The sequence below is a fragment of the Balaenoptera borealis genome, assembly GCF_965194805.1.
Source record: "Balaenoptera borealis genome assembly, chromosome: 10".
Taxonomy (NCBI): Eukaryota; Metazoa; Chordata; class Mammalia; order Artiodactyla; family Balaenopteridae; genus Balaenoptera; species Balaenoptera borealis.
In genome coordinates, this window is record NC_138874.1 from 53,419,992 (window position 1) to 53,434,793 (window position 14,802).

At 33.6% G+C, this 14,802-nt stretch overlaps 1 protein-coding gene across 5 annotated transcripts in view; it reads right to left on the reverse strand.

The window, feature by feature from the left end:
- CTNNA3 (catenin alpha 3) overlaps window positions 1–14,802 on the reverse strand; it is a 1,737,547-nt gene that overhangs the window by 1,430,458 nt on the left and 292,287 nt on the right. The window lies entirely within an intron of this gene.

Below are 14,802 nucleotides of genomic sequence, written 5' to 3' on the forward strand. Positions count from 1 at the left end.
AACCAAGATAGCCACAAAGTGACTAGCGGGCGGGTAGTTAATACAGCGTGGATACACTGGACAAAGAGATGATTCACGTCCCAAGTGGGACAGAGTGGAAGGGTGCACAATTTAATCACAGTACTCAGATCACCATGCAATTTAAAACTTATGAATTGTTTATTTCTGCAGTTTTCCATTTAATATTTTCAGACCAAAGTTTATCATGGGTAACTGAAATGGCCAAAAGCAAAACCATGGGTAGAGGGAGACTACTGTACCATGGTTCTGATGAGTGTCTCTCCTCTCCTTGAGCACCTCCTAGAACTCACAATTTCATGAAGCAATCAATCCCCCCATTCTGTTTCAGAATATTTCACAGATATGAATTGGAAGCCTCCATAGTATTTTAAGTATACAGACAAATATTTCAATTTCCTGGTCACAAAAACACTGAAAATTCAAGGGGAAACATCTGCATAATAAAATGAAAGAATTTCACATAATTTTTAGGTTTCAAAGCTAGACAATCTCTAAGGAGACTAAAACCCAGACTTGCCTAGGGTCACAAAGCAATTTAGTGGCAGAACGTGGTCTAGAAATTCAATCTCCTGCTTCTTAACACCTTTCCATTATGTATTAACTGTCCCTTATACTCTAATCCAAAGGACTCTATTTTGTGCTCCATATGAAGAACTAGACACTGTTTCACAGCCTTCTGGTAAAAAAAGTTTAATAATCTCTTGAGATTTCTCTCCCTTCCTCTGTGTATTATAATTCTTTCCAATAAAGCAAGGTCAACAGCTACTTTATGTAGCTCTAAAAATTGTAAGAGGTTAATTAGAAGATCTAACTCAAAGCTTAAGCTAAATACACCATCCCCTCAGCATACCACCACCCTCTTCTCTGCTACCTTTCATATAAAAAATAATACATTTTAACTTCTGTTATGCATACACTCTCTGCCTATGGAAATTGCATGCAGAACATATGGAAATTGCATACAGAACATATGGAAATTCTACAGATTCACTATTTCCATATAACCACTTTCAAAGGAAAAACTGCAAGCATTGGGTGCTTTCTAGAATTGAAAACACTCACTCAGAAACAGAATCTCTAGCCCTTCTTGACATGTGAAGCCCTGTTAATCAATCATTGCCCTACTGCCTTGTTTTCTTTCTTTTTTTTTTTTCCTTTCTGGTAGGATCAATTGGAAAAATATTGCTATCCAGCTGTGAGCTTATCCATCACATTCACACATTCATTGGAAGATCTTTGGTAACTACTTTAATACTTAAAATTATTACATTAGTTCACTTAAACCACATCCAATGACAAATAGGTCATTAAAAAGCCTTTGTACACAGAAGCTGCTCCACTGACAGTTCATCAGAAACCAATATTAGTTTCTTTTATACCAACTTTTTAATTAGTTTAAACTAAACATAGTTAGGAATAGAGGTTTTCTTCAGCCATCCAAGTCTCTCCAGTTTTCCAGAATGCTTTGTCTAGCTAATTCTTGCAACATCTACTGAAAGGAGTGCAATAATTTCCATAATCAAAGGATCCCTGCCAACACAGAACCCAAGGCACTGAATCCTGTTAGTAATGGTGCTTACATGGTATACTTAAAATTTTTAATGAAATTGCATTTATTTTTTATCAATTTTTCTATCTATAGTTATCAATTTATCCTATTTTCTAAAAGATTTAAAGCAATGTATGATAAATACGTACATAAAATAATAAGAATTAAAACAAGAGTAAACTAAAAATCAACTAATGAAGGTATGTTATAGAAATTATTTTAGAAAACCCTAGCTTATAAGAACTATTATTAATCTCCAAGGTTTATAGCCATGAACTCCCTGGTAATATAGTTCTTATCACCTGCTAAACATGGACCCATTTGTCTTTTACTCTATTATACATTTACATGTATATGCCTCCATAAGAAGACACTGCAGTGTAATGGCAAAGCATGAACTTTTCACATAAGTCTTGAAATTGTATTCCTTACTTAGTCTTAACATTATATTTCTTAATAAATTTAATTTTTCTTATTAAAAATTAACTATCCTTAATTTTTAATATACTGGATAATTAGTTTAAAATATGTTTCTAAACAGGAAGTATAATGTTTTAATTCATTTCTTCACCTAGTTATTCAACAGGAAGATAGAGACAGCCAATTCGTTCAGGACCCACCCTAGCTTTACATACATTATGCTCACAACAGTCCTGGAAAGAAATTATTACTATACCCATTTTATGGCTGAGGAAACTAAAGCTAAGAGAGATTAGTTCATACTGATAAGGAGCAGAGCTGGGATTTGAACTCGTTTACTTAATTGCAAATTGATATTCTCACCACTACAGGATAAGAGGTCTCATAAGAAGTACTAACTGATCATGTATTAGGCACCAAAAACCAACTCAAAAGCTAGTATAAAATCAGAATGAAAACTAGAATATGGTCCTTAAATTTTAAGACGTTTACACTCCACTTAACCTCACTACCCTAACTAGAGCTATGGCAGGTACACCTTGAAATTCAATGACTAGTTAACAATAAATTCAAATATATAATCAGCCAGTAGATATGTACTGAGTTCTACTAAATGGTGGCAGCATGCAAAGCATTGAATATATCAAATAAAGCAAAAATAAACCACTTTAACACTGAACAGTGATGTTCATTAAAATCAGAGACAGAAGCAATATGGAGGTAAAAATAATCTACAGGTTTTTTTAACTTTTTCCTCCAGGTTACTGGAATTTATGTTCCACCTAATGCCAGAACAGCTTTCCTGATTTATTTCTAAGTCAGGATTAATGCTCTAATATTAAGGACCACTAACTGATTCCTTACTCTTGGCACCATTAAATTCTACAGAATTAAGATAAATCTACACTTGTGTAAGAGACATTGCTGTTTTGCTCCTCATCATTATTTATATATTTATACATCATCTTGTACCAGAAAGGCTACAGAGTGGCTTATAGGGATACATAAAATACAAATCAGCACAATTAAAAGTTGGTCAAAAGAAAAACTAAGGTGAAGAAAAGGTTAGCTATATATTACTGGGGTGGGCTGCAAATGTGGCTCTTTACTTTTTATTAGCCAACTTCAAATAGGAAAACATCACTTACAGAATTTACAATTCCAAGGGATTTTCTTTCATTGCCTAAGAGAAATACAGTTATCCTTTGTATTAAGATGTTTTGCTGATTTCTCCAAAACATCTTAAAAAGCATACGTGAGCTAATAAACAACTATCTTCATTCTTCATTCACACAATATATGCAACAATATTTTCAAAGATCTGGTTTTTATTGCTCTTGGAATAAAAGAAAAATATTGAGTTATATATTCATAACCTTCTAGATCCTCTAAGAGAACAGATTACTGTTTGTGTAACAAATTCTCAGGCCCCAACCCATTACACAGGCTCAAAGTACTGGGAGAGAAGGAAAAATAAAATAGGTCCCTGAGGCTGGTTTCATCTATTTAACAAAACTGAGCCAGAAAGGAAAGGGAAGAAATATAGGGCATTTGTATGACTTGGGTTAGAGAAAGAGCTTTCTGGGAGCTTATACCACTGTAAGAAAAGAGAAAAATTCTATAGCTGCTACACGTGGGAGATCTTGAAAATGAGAGAATGAGAAAAATCTTTAAGAAAGCTTTACTTTGTTGTATGCAATTATTCGCCTTTGGCTGTCTGATAAGACAAAGTAGTAAAGATTTAAATTTACTTTCAATTATTTTGGATGCCACTTTGTTTCTTCGAATGTGAAATGCTACACAGAGCATGAGATGGCTAACTTCATGTAACTCTAATGACCTCAGTATAGAATAACAGCATCCCAGGCCTCCTGTGGTTCCAACCATCTGCCCACTGTCTCACGGTGGACAAGAAGGGACTTCTCTCCATCTGTCCAGAATTCACTTATGCAAGAACAAAAGTTTTTAATTTTTTAAACCTTAGAAGTTTTCTTTCAAAAACTACAAAAACATAATAGGGAAATTTGGACCCAAAAGACCACTTGAACCAAATACCATTTTTCACGTGTCTCAAATCTTTATAGAGACCTTTACAGAGAACCTTTCAGTCATCACATATTGGTTACAGTAGTGCTTTCTGGCCTTCTTCACAAACTTTCATAGGCTAAAGCTTGCAGTATTACCCTTTGACTATAAAAATTCGTATGTGTGTATGTAGTTAGAAACACTAGTTTAAATGAAAAAGGAATAACTTATTGGACAACTCTCCAACTCCTCATCCATTCTCCCCTCTTCCTCACTCCACTCTTCTAAACCCTGAGCTCCAGGCAGCACCACCACCAGGGCAAGACAGCTTTGCCCAAGAATCACATGCCCACAGAAGGTCTGGCAGCAGGTGTGACATCATAATGACTGGTGGGGACACACCCTGCAGGACCTCAAAGATAACTTGAGGAGTACTGGAGGAAAGCAGAAGTCTCACAGCTATGCAAGTGGAGTCTACAAGCCCTTGCAGCAGAGCTTTAACACCCATGTGGCTTCCTAGATGCACCCAGGGTAGTAAGGGGATATTTAAATCATACACAAAATGGAAATAATATAATCTAACCTGCTATGTTCCCACACTGTTTTGAAGATTTAAAGATGAAATGCAGAAAAAGGCACTCAGAAACTATAATATACAATATAAGTACATGGTAATGTTATACTAACTTCCAAAGTTAAAAAAATTACTTATCAGTTGGCTACAATGTTAACCCTGATCATGAATATCTAAATTGCCATGCACTCTCGGGAAGATGCTTCTAAAAATATACAACTTATTTGGAGACCCGGAACTAAAGCATGAGTTCTTACTTTTTCTATCCAGACATTGAATTTCATTTTATTTATTTATGTTCAGCCCTGTTCTCACCTCTTGGAAATTCTTCTGAGCGGAAATATTTCCTTATACGGCCCTTACATCACACACAGGTCTCCGGTTCCACATCCCTTACATGTCCATCTCTTTCTGCCATTTCAACATGCCATCCTTCCTCCCCTCTCTTCAGATGGCAAAATGGCCCTTCCTCATATTCTTTTACCTTAAGATTTAACTTCAGTAATTGTTCGAACTGTGTCAAAGGACTTCATTAAACACCAGCAAAAACAGACTGTGACAAAATATCCCTGAGGAAAGTGAGCAAAAGGGAGAGAATTTTTCTCAAAATACTGTAGGAAAAAGAGAAAAAAAAGACATAATTTAATCCCAGTGGTCTTAATATATGTTTTGAGAAACGTGACAATGGAGTGTGTAAATGGAATATGAGAGTTTTCATTTACTTATGACTAAAACACTGAGGATGATAAAGGGAGGAAATAATGTCTGTTACTTACAAATCACCTGACTGATAGTAAATAACTTAAGAAATCCAGTCACAGCATTAACATGAGCTCCACATAATGTTTATCTCAAAGCAAACCATAAATTTCTTTTTATTCATTCAAGTCTGTTAAAAAAATATAAAATTCTCATAAAAGTTAAGCACTTGCTCAGACCTCATTCCAATCCTCTACCTTGCCTAACTATGCTCCTTTAAGTCATCTAAAGTTCTGACCTGCAACAGGAAGTCTATTAACTAAATCAGCATGGGAGGTGGGCATTGCTATAAAGCAGCAGCTCACACCAGTGTTGTAAAATACAGAAAATCTTTCATAAAATGAAAAATAGCATGGATATCTGTGAGAGGCATGAATGCTTTGAACTATGCCTTAGGAATCTTAGCCCTACACAGTACCTACACAGAGTTACCTTTTGGCAAGGAAAGAGTAATTCTCCAAAACCTTACAATATTCCTGCACAATACTGGCTAAGGTCATTTTGAACCACTATGACTGAGCCAGCTGTCACATTATAATATCTGTATTAGAATGATGATTCTCACCTCTAGGATACTGGTCAAACAGGATTCTGATTACTAACTCAAATAAAAATATAGGGAGGGAGCATCAAGTATCCATAAAAAATTGTTTACAGTAACTACAGTTATTAAAGTTATTTCTAGAGAAAGCCTATCCCCTGGGCCAATGTTTCTTTGGCATTTTTTTTATTACTGCATAGCTCAAAAGTGCCTTTCATGCTCAGCAGGCACATAAAGGCAAAGAACTGATAAATTGAAAAGCTCTCATAAAGATATAAATCAAAAATTCTATAAAATTTGGCTTATGTGCCCAACATGTCAAAAACATGATACACTATGTCAGTTATTCACCACCAATAAAAAGGAAAGTTGGAAGCATTATATTTTAATTCTGATTTTTACCCATATAGATACCCCCATATTTATCTTAACTGATACTTAGGTGCAATATTTTCCCAGATATATATTTTATTAGTATCTTTCCCTTAAAATGAAACAAAATCATAGCAGTTTCTCTTCACATCTAAAAAACTTATTCAGTAAAAATATAACCAATTAAAGTTTCTTCTCTAAAAATAAATCTAATTCTTAACCATAGCCCAATGATTCTTAAAGGAATCTCTTTGCAAGCTGATCACCAGATGGGACATCTCTCCTAGACTGCAACACAAGGAGAAACTGGTGAAAAAATCTAAAAGACTGTTTGTTAGGAGAGGAAGTATAAGGGACACCACAGGAAGGAGCCATTTATAATCATTTTCTCCTTCACATAATTTAAAGCTGTGGACTGGGAGCCAGATGATGGCAGCGGACGCACCTCCCACTAAGTAAGAATTGAGATAACCAGCTCTAATATAAGCAACACAGAACTAACTATTCTCATAAATCCTTTCACAGTGTTAATACAAACTATCAACACTATGGTGTTGATAGCAGCAGGCAGGAAAGTGGTAGAAAATTTAGATCCAGTACTTCCCCTTAAAGTTAGGTTAACATATCACAGTGATATCTATATTGGAAGAGTGCAAATAGAACTAGACAGAACCATGATGGAACAAGTTTGGGAATCTGAATAACAGGAAATATTTTCAGGTTACAACATAGATTCTAAATGATAAAGTTACATTAGCAATAATTGCTAAGATTTTTTAACATTTACATTAAATCCATTAACTAAATTAATCCCCCAACAATCTATATGTATCAAATTATTTCTCCATTTTACAAACAAGGAAAGAGAGGCTTTCAGGCTACAGCTAGTCTAATGGCAGGGCCACAAGTCTTAGTTTCCATTTCAGTGATCTTTCCAATATCTCAAACTGCATATATATATGCAGAGAGAGAAAAAAAGAGAGAGAGAGAAAGGGAGGAAAGGAAGCAAATTTTTTTTTAATTAGTTTATTTATTTATTTTTGGCTGCATTGGGTCTTCATTGCTGCACACAGGCTTTCTCTAGTTGTGTCGAGCGGAGGCTACTCTTTGTTGCGGAGCATGGGCTCTAGGTGCGTGAGCTTCAGTAATTGTGGCGCACAGGCTCAGGAGTTGTGGCTCATGGGCTCTAGAGCATAGGCTCAGTAGTTGTGGCGCACGGACTTAGTTGCTCCATGGCATGTGGGATCTTCCCGGACCAGGGCTCGAACCTGTGTCCCCTGCATTGGCAGGCGGATTCTTAACCACTGCGTCACCAGAGAAGTCCCAAGTAAGTGAATTTTTTAGAGTATTACTGTGACTTAAAAAATCAGAAAATTATCTAAAGATAAATACCAACATTAACTTGTAAACATCAATTATTCAGAAATGAAATAAAATATTGTATCTAAGAAGATACAAAGTTCAAGCTCAGTTTGAATCTAGAGAAATAGGGTTATATGTTTAAATGTGTAATTTATTTGATATGAGACTATTCAAGAGAACATCAAAAATAAAATGTTAAATGAGATACTTCCAGCATTGACTTAAAATTTTATAGATACTGTCATTAATATAGTATTATAATCATCATCATCTTGATAAAATTATCCTCCCAGCTATATAATATTATTGTGTGTTTTTTTTGTGTGTGTGTGTTTTATTATAAGTATGAGAAAGCAATGTAACTGAATTATTAAAGAGTAAGAAATACCACTTATGGTCAAATTTTAAAACATTATTATTAGTTTCATAGAATTTTATCAGTATTTTTCTTTAAACATTTGCTACATTCAACTCCCTAGACTCTGATTAAAATCTTAAATCATTTTATTCATAATTAAATAAAATTTGCAGTTCTTGGCTAAGGCATTGAAGGTCCTCCACGCTCTGACTCTTCCTAACATTTCAACACCATTTCCTATCCTTTGATCCAAGTATACTGAATATTTTATCCTTTTCCACTTTTACAACTTCTTCTCTAAGGTTTCATCCAGCTGGAACACCTTCCATCACTCTTTGTTAAAATTATACCTGATCTTCAAGGACCAACTAACATGCTGTGGTGGCTTCCCTGACCCTGTCAACTATAGAAGATCTCTTCCTCCACTAGGGCCCCTACCAAAGTTTGTCTAATGTTTCTGATAATTGTCATACCTCCCAAATAACTATAAGCATCAGGGTAACAGAGGTTGTTTCAGACAACTGAATCTCATATTAACACTTATTTTAGTGCCTTTGATCAAGTGTTCATTGCATGTACTACAAAGTCAGAAAAAGTAGAATTTATATCCTGATTAAAATCCTCTAAATCAAATAAACTCTTAAATACATACACCAAAACTTTCAAGACGTCAATAAGAATTTTAATTCTGTTGTGAGTGCTTATCATTTTTAACTATTTGTTCCCATATCTAACAATCTATTTTATCACCCACAAATGTTCTGTACCATGAGAAGGTATGAACTTAACAAATTTCACAATTTGTGAAATCAGAAAGAAAAAATAACTAAGAAATAACTAAGAAATCAGAAATAAGCTTATAGATATATTTATTGTGACATCTTGTGTTGATTATGAGAATAACAAAATGAAAAATTCACAGAAAAGTGGTTCCCTATATAAAATCTTGTCACCCTATAAACAGCATATCCTAACGTCTATGGAATTAACCGTTTGGGGGAAAGATGATATTGAGATCATACCATTTTATTTGGTTACCAAACAAAGGATTATTTGCAAGAGAAAAAACCTTTAAGGGCTTATAAATAATATACCACTCAATTTTTTTAAAGAACCTCAAAGTTTAACACACAAACAAGTGGATTTCAGTGTATATGTGCAATTGCTATAGGCAGTTATACCACCATATTATTTACCAAAGTGGTGTTAACAATATGGAATATAATACCCTATAGGATATTATTAGGATATAATTTTATTGGGCTTTTCATTCACAATAAACCACACAGGCTAAATTTCAACCACTTGGAAAAGAATTTCATAATTAAATTACAGAGAAGTTTACAACCAAATTAAGAAAATGTCAACTAAAAGTCTTTATTAACATCTTAAACTGTGAGAGCTTATCTAATACGACTCTGGACTACTAAGTGTTATGTTTATTTCAGATATAATATTTTCACATAGCCTATTCCCAGGCCAAGACAAAAATTAAAAATATAAAAAACAAAACAAAAATACCAATTACTAGTAGTCATCACATGTTAAGACAGTGATATAAACATGCCAGGGATAGTACAAAAGCCAGGGATTATCAATACTAAAACCAAAATACCTAATGAAAATCTAAATGAAGCAAAAGCCTGAGGAAAGGGAAGGTATTAAATCAGGGTCTGAGTTTTCAGAGTGGACCCACCCTACAAGACACTTTTAGAAAGTCAGGGTTTTTTAATGCAATAAAACAAGAGAAAGGAAATAACTCTGACAGAAACGATAAGGTTATATATTATAAAGATGATGTTTCATCTGTATATAAGAGAAAAAATACTTTAATGAGGACAGCCCATTTACTGAATAAATATGAGGAAAATATGTTAAATTTTTTATATTTAATCTCTCCACTTGAAGTCTTACATATAGTGAATAAAACCAAATTTCCATCGAAATATCAGCATAAGTATAGCTCAGTATGAAAGTGTACGTCCACACAAAAACTTGTACACTATGATCATAAAAACATATTCACAATGTTCAAAAGGTAGAAACAACCCAAATGTCCATCAACTGGATAAAGAATATATAATGTGATATATCCATACAACAAATATTACTCTGCAATAAAAAAGAATAAAGTATTGATACATGCTACAAAATGGAAGGACCTCAAATGCAGTTTGTTCAGTGAAAGAAGCCAGACAGAAAGACCACATATTATATGATTCCATTGATTTGAAATGTCCAAAAAAGGCAAATCCATAAAACAGAAGGTAGACTGGTGGCTGCATGGGGCTAGGGGTGGGTACAGGGAATAATTACAAATGGGCATAGAAGATCTTTTGGGAGTGATGAAAATGTTCCACAAATTGGATTGTGGTAATGGTTGCACAACTCTGTAAATTTACTAAAATAATATAATTGTATGCATTAAATGGGTGAATTTATGTTATATAAATTATACTACAATAAAGTTATTTATATATATAGTTCAATTATTTTAAAAATATAGTTGGCCCTTGAACAATACAGGTTCAAACTTCTAGGATCCACTTATACATGGATTTTTTTTTTCAATAAATGTGTACTATAGTACTAGACCATTGAGGTTGATTGAATCTACTGATGTAGAACCATCGATATCTACCACCCATTGAAAAGCTCTGTGTCTGCACGAAGGGTAGGGGCCCCAATCCCCCTCTTCCCTCCGACCCCCCATTCCACCACGCCCACTTCTTGAAGGGTCAACTGTAATGTCTAATAAAGCTAAACTAAATTTTATGGCTCTCTACCTTCATTAATGAAGACAATGATTGTAAATTTAACATGTCAGAAAATGCTTAAAAATAATTTTCCATACAATGTTTCAGTCAGTCCTCACAACTAGGTGAGGTTGCGGGGAGGACATTAGTAGTCCCATTTTACAAATGAGGAAGCTGAGACTCAGATGTTAAATGACTTTATTTAAAATTCCATGTCTAATGGTTGGGAACTAGGACTAATCTAATACTTGTTCTACTAGACTACACTGTGTCTCCGTTCACATAAAATGGAACTATCAAGACATTTAACAGAATAAATCTTAAATGAGTTATCTAATTAGATAGGATAGTACCGAAATATGCATCACCCTTGCCTTCAAACCAAAAGAAGATTTCTTTTCATTCCTCTATACATGTCTATAGAGTAATTTTGTCATCAACTGCAAATAAATTAAAGCACTTTTTCATATTCAGGGAAGAATGTAAATGAATATCAGCAAAATAATGGTCTTCAGAAATTTAGAAACCAATGTAAATTTAATCTTTCATTTGCCAGGGAACGTATGTGCCAACTGAGATACTCCAGAGTTATGATTCAAATTTCATTCTTTTACAAAAATAACAGTACAGTAGCTATATTCATAAAATTCCCTTCCTTTAATTAGGCACATATCTAGTGTACTAGTGTTCCTTCAGGGTTAAACAGGATACATTAAAAGCCAATATCAACTAACAAACTAGCAGCATTTTATTCTTATTAGTGAAAGAGCATTTAAATCTAGTTGTGTAGTTTGTTCATTCAATCCCCTAAAACAAATTTAAGAAGAATTAACAAATGGTTGTTGTAAAGATTATGCACAATGGTATAAATTTTTAAATTATTATTATTAAAATAGTATCTTTAAAATATCTAAATTATACATTATTTTAAATTATAACATAGTACAAAAACTTTGCAGGAATAAATTCATCTAATTGGTAACTGAATAGAGGTAATTTGTTAATACAATGGACTCACAAGGCAGATTCCCTGGGTTCAAGTCCCAGCTCTGCCTTTTTTAGCTGTGTGACTTTGTAAAGTAATTAAACCTCTCTGTGCTACATCTGAAAATTATAATATTAGTATCTACCTCATATAGGAGTTTTAGGAGGACTAAATGAGCTAATATGTATAACACTAAGAATGTTTTCTGGTATGCAATAGGTACTCATGAGTTAGCTATTATTATCTTTATTTTCTCAGAGCACAGAGTTTTGTTATAAGACATTAAACGAATTAATAAAATAGCTGACTCTCCCCTTCTTATCACTAATAGAGTATAATGCCTATTGTTCAGGGGCTAATGAGTCTAAGTTGAAGTAAGGATTGTCTTCTATCAATAGTTAAAAGTTTTTGCTATTGTTTTTAAGAAAAGTAATTTCAATTCATTTACTATAAAATAATGAAGTATGCCACAGATACAGTGTACATGTAAATGTCTCTGCTTCATAATGAAATAACATTACCTTTATCTTATAATTTTAGAACATTGCCTGACAGCTCCTCTTCACTAAAGAAAGTCTAGGGAGTAGAAAAGGAAGAAGGTGAATTCCTCTTAACCATCTGAATCAAAAGTCATCAATAAAACCCATGGAGCATAGATTATTATTATATGGATTGACACAAAAGACAAGGTCTTTCATTAATACTAAAGTAAAAGAACTAAAAAATTTGAACATCACTGCTACTTTGCAGGTTGCAGAAAGTTACATTTAACAGCGAGGAAAGTCAGTATAAAATGGAAAACATTCCAGTACAAATTCAGCCTTGGAGATTTTTCCCTATAATTATAATTTCATGGATATCTCATGAAGTTAATTTCTTTCTACAACCTAGTACTTCAGTGGGTTTTTTTGTATACTAACCTCATCTGCTCTAACACCCTCATAGTTGCACTTGAATAATAAACGTGCCACTAGTACAATAATATATCAGTTTCAGAAGACTAACCACAAGCGCACCTTTCCCAAATCACATGAGGACCATGTACACTTCTTTATACCTCATGGGCTTTGTGTTTTTAGGTACATTAAGTACTCAGCCTATATAACAATCCTTCTCTAGGTTTCTTTAATAAACTGAATATTGATTTCTTCTTAGACTACTTACAAATCTTCATAAATTATGTTTTTCATCGCCAAATGAAAGAAGTCCATCATATTAATAAGACTTTTCTGATACAGATATTTCCTCATATTCTTTGTAAATTTCCAGAGTAACTAATAAGGTACTCTGCATGTCATATAAACTCAAGAAAAAAGGAAAGGTGTATGCTGAACAAATGAATGTATCGGTATTGGTAACATCAGAATAAACTTATAGATTTTTATGTAAATAAAGAAACATAGATGTAAGTGTATGTGTATGTGTGTAATATCACTAATATTGGTATAAACATCATGTGCACACTGAGAAGGACACAACATCATTTTTGTGCTATTTCTGCCAAAAATGTATAGTCTAAATCTAATCATGAAAGCATGAGCCAAACCCAAATTGAAGGATATTCTTTCAAATAATTGGCCTATACTATTAAAAAAAAAAAAAAACAAGGTCAAGAAACACAAAGAAAGCTTGAGAGACTCTTCCAGATTAAAGGAAACTAAAGAAACAAGAAAAGTCAATGTAATGAATGACCCTGGATTGGTCCTGGACTGTGAAAAATAGTCACAATTTGGGGACAAATGACAAAATTTGAATATGTATGGACTCTAAATTAGGTAAGAGTATTTTATCAGTGTTAAATTTCCTGATTTTGATAACTATATGCGGTTATTTGGGACAATGCCCTTGTTCTTAGAAAATATACAATGAAGTTTTTAAGGGTGAAGGATCAAAGTGTCTCCAACTGACTCTCCAAAAGTTCAGAGAAAGAAAGAGAATAATAAAGTAAACAATACACAATGTAAATAATTAATAAATCTGGGTAAAATGTATATAGGTAATACTATAAATGTTCCTTGTACTATTCCTACAACATTTTTGTAATTCTGAAATTATACCAAAGTTTAAAGTTACCCAAAAATGCATCTATCAAAGAGAAATAGAGGAGTGCTCTTTCTAAAATGCCTAGTCATTCAACAAAGAAGAAAAGGTATTTGATCTTTTGAATAGAGGTGATTTCTAACATACTTTAGAACTTCCTGATTTGGTCAAATTTATTTTGCAAAGTGATATAACATTCTAGATTACTTTTAATATATTTAGGAAGTTTCTTCAGATAAGTCACAAAAACAACTAAGTTTTACATTTATTTGTGGTAGACATCTGTTATTTTTGTCTGCCAGCATCTTTTAGTCCTTCTTCAGGAAACAGCACCTTTTTTTCCCACTAGCACACTGACCTTCCCTCACTTCATGTAATTCTATAAAGGCTGTTAATATTTTCAGCTTATCTTTCTCTTCTCAGGAATGGGCACAAGATCTAGGTTGACCAATCAGGACATCTTGGTCCAAGGTTTTACATGGCCCAGGCAGAGCCAATCGGAGTGTTTGGGGGAACTGACATGGGGAAAGAGGTTAATCATCAGCTGAAAAAAAAACAAGAACAAAGTAAGCCTGGAGTTGATGAGAACCCTCTTTGCTACTATGAAGAAAGTTAGCCTAAGAACAGAGCTAACCCAGAGGAAAGCAAAAGCCAGTTTGGATTGTATTCCCAAGACAGAGATTTATCTAATTCAGAAATAATACACATTAAAGGCTTCTTTAGTTTTAAACCAAATTCAGAATAAGAACCTGAATATCCATTTTATTGTCTTATCACAAACTTCTCCCAACCAAACACACCATATAAAGAAAAGAGCCAACACAATGGTAGTACATTAGACAAAGTTAACATTACTATGATGATTGATGATAGTGTATATTATTTTCTCAGATTCACAGAATAGATACATACATACAGTGCCAAGAACAGAACTTGGCACATAATGGTTGATCAATCAATGTTTGCTGAATGAATGAAGGTTGGCAACACTCAGCTCATACAAACTACTACTGTAGTCATAAATGGAAGTGCCTAAAAAT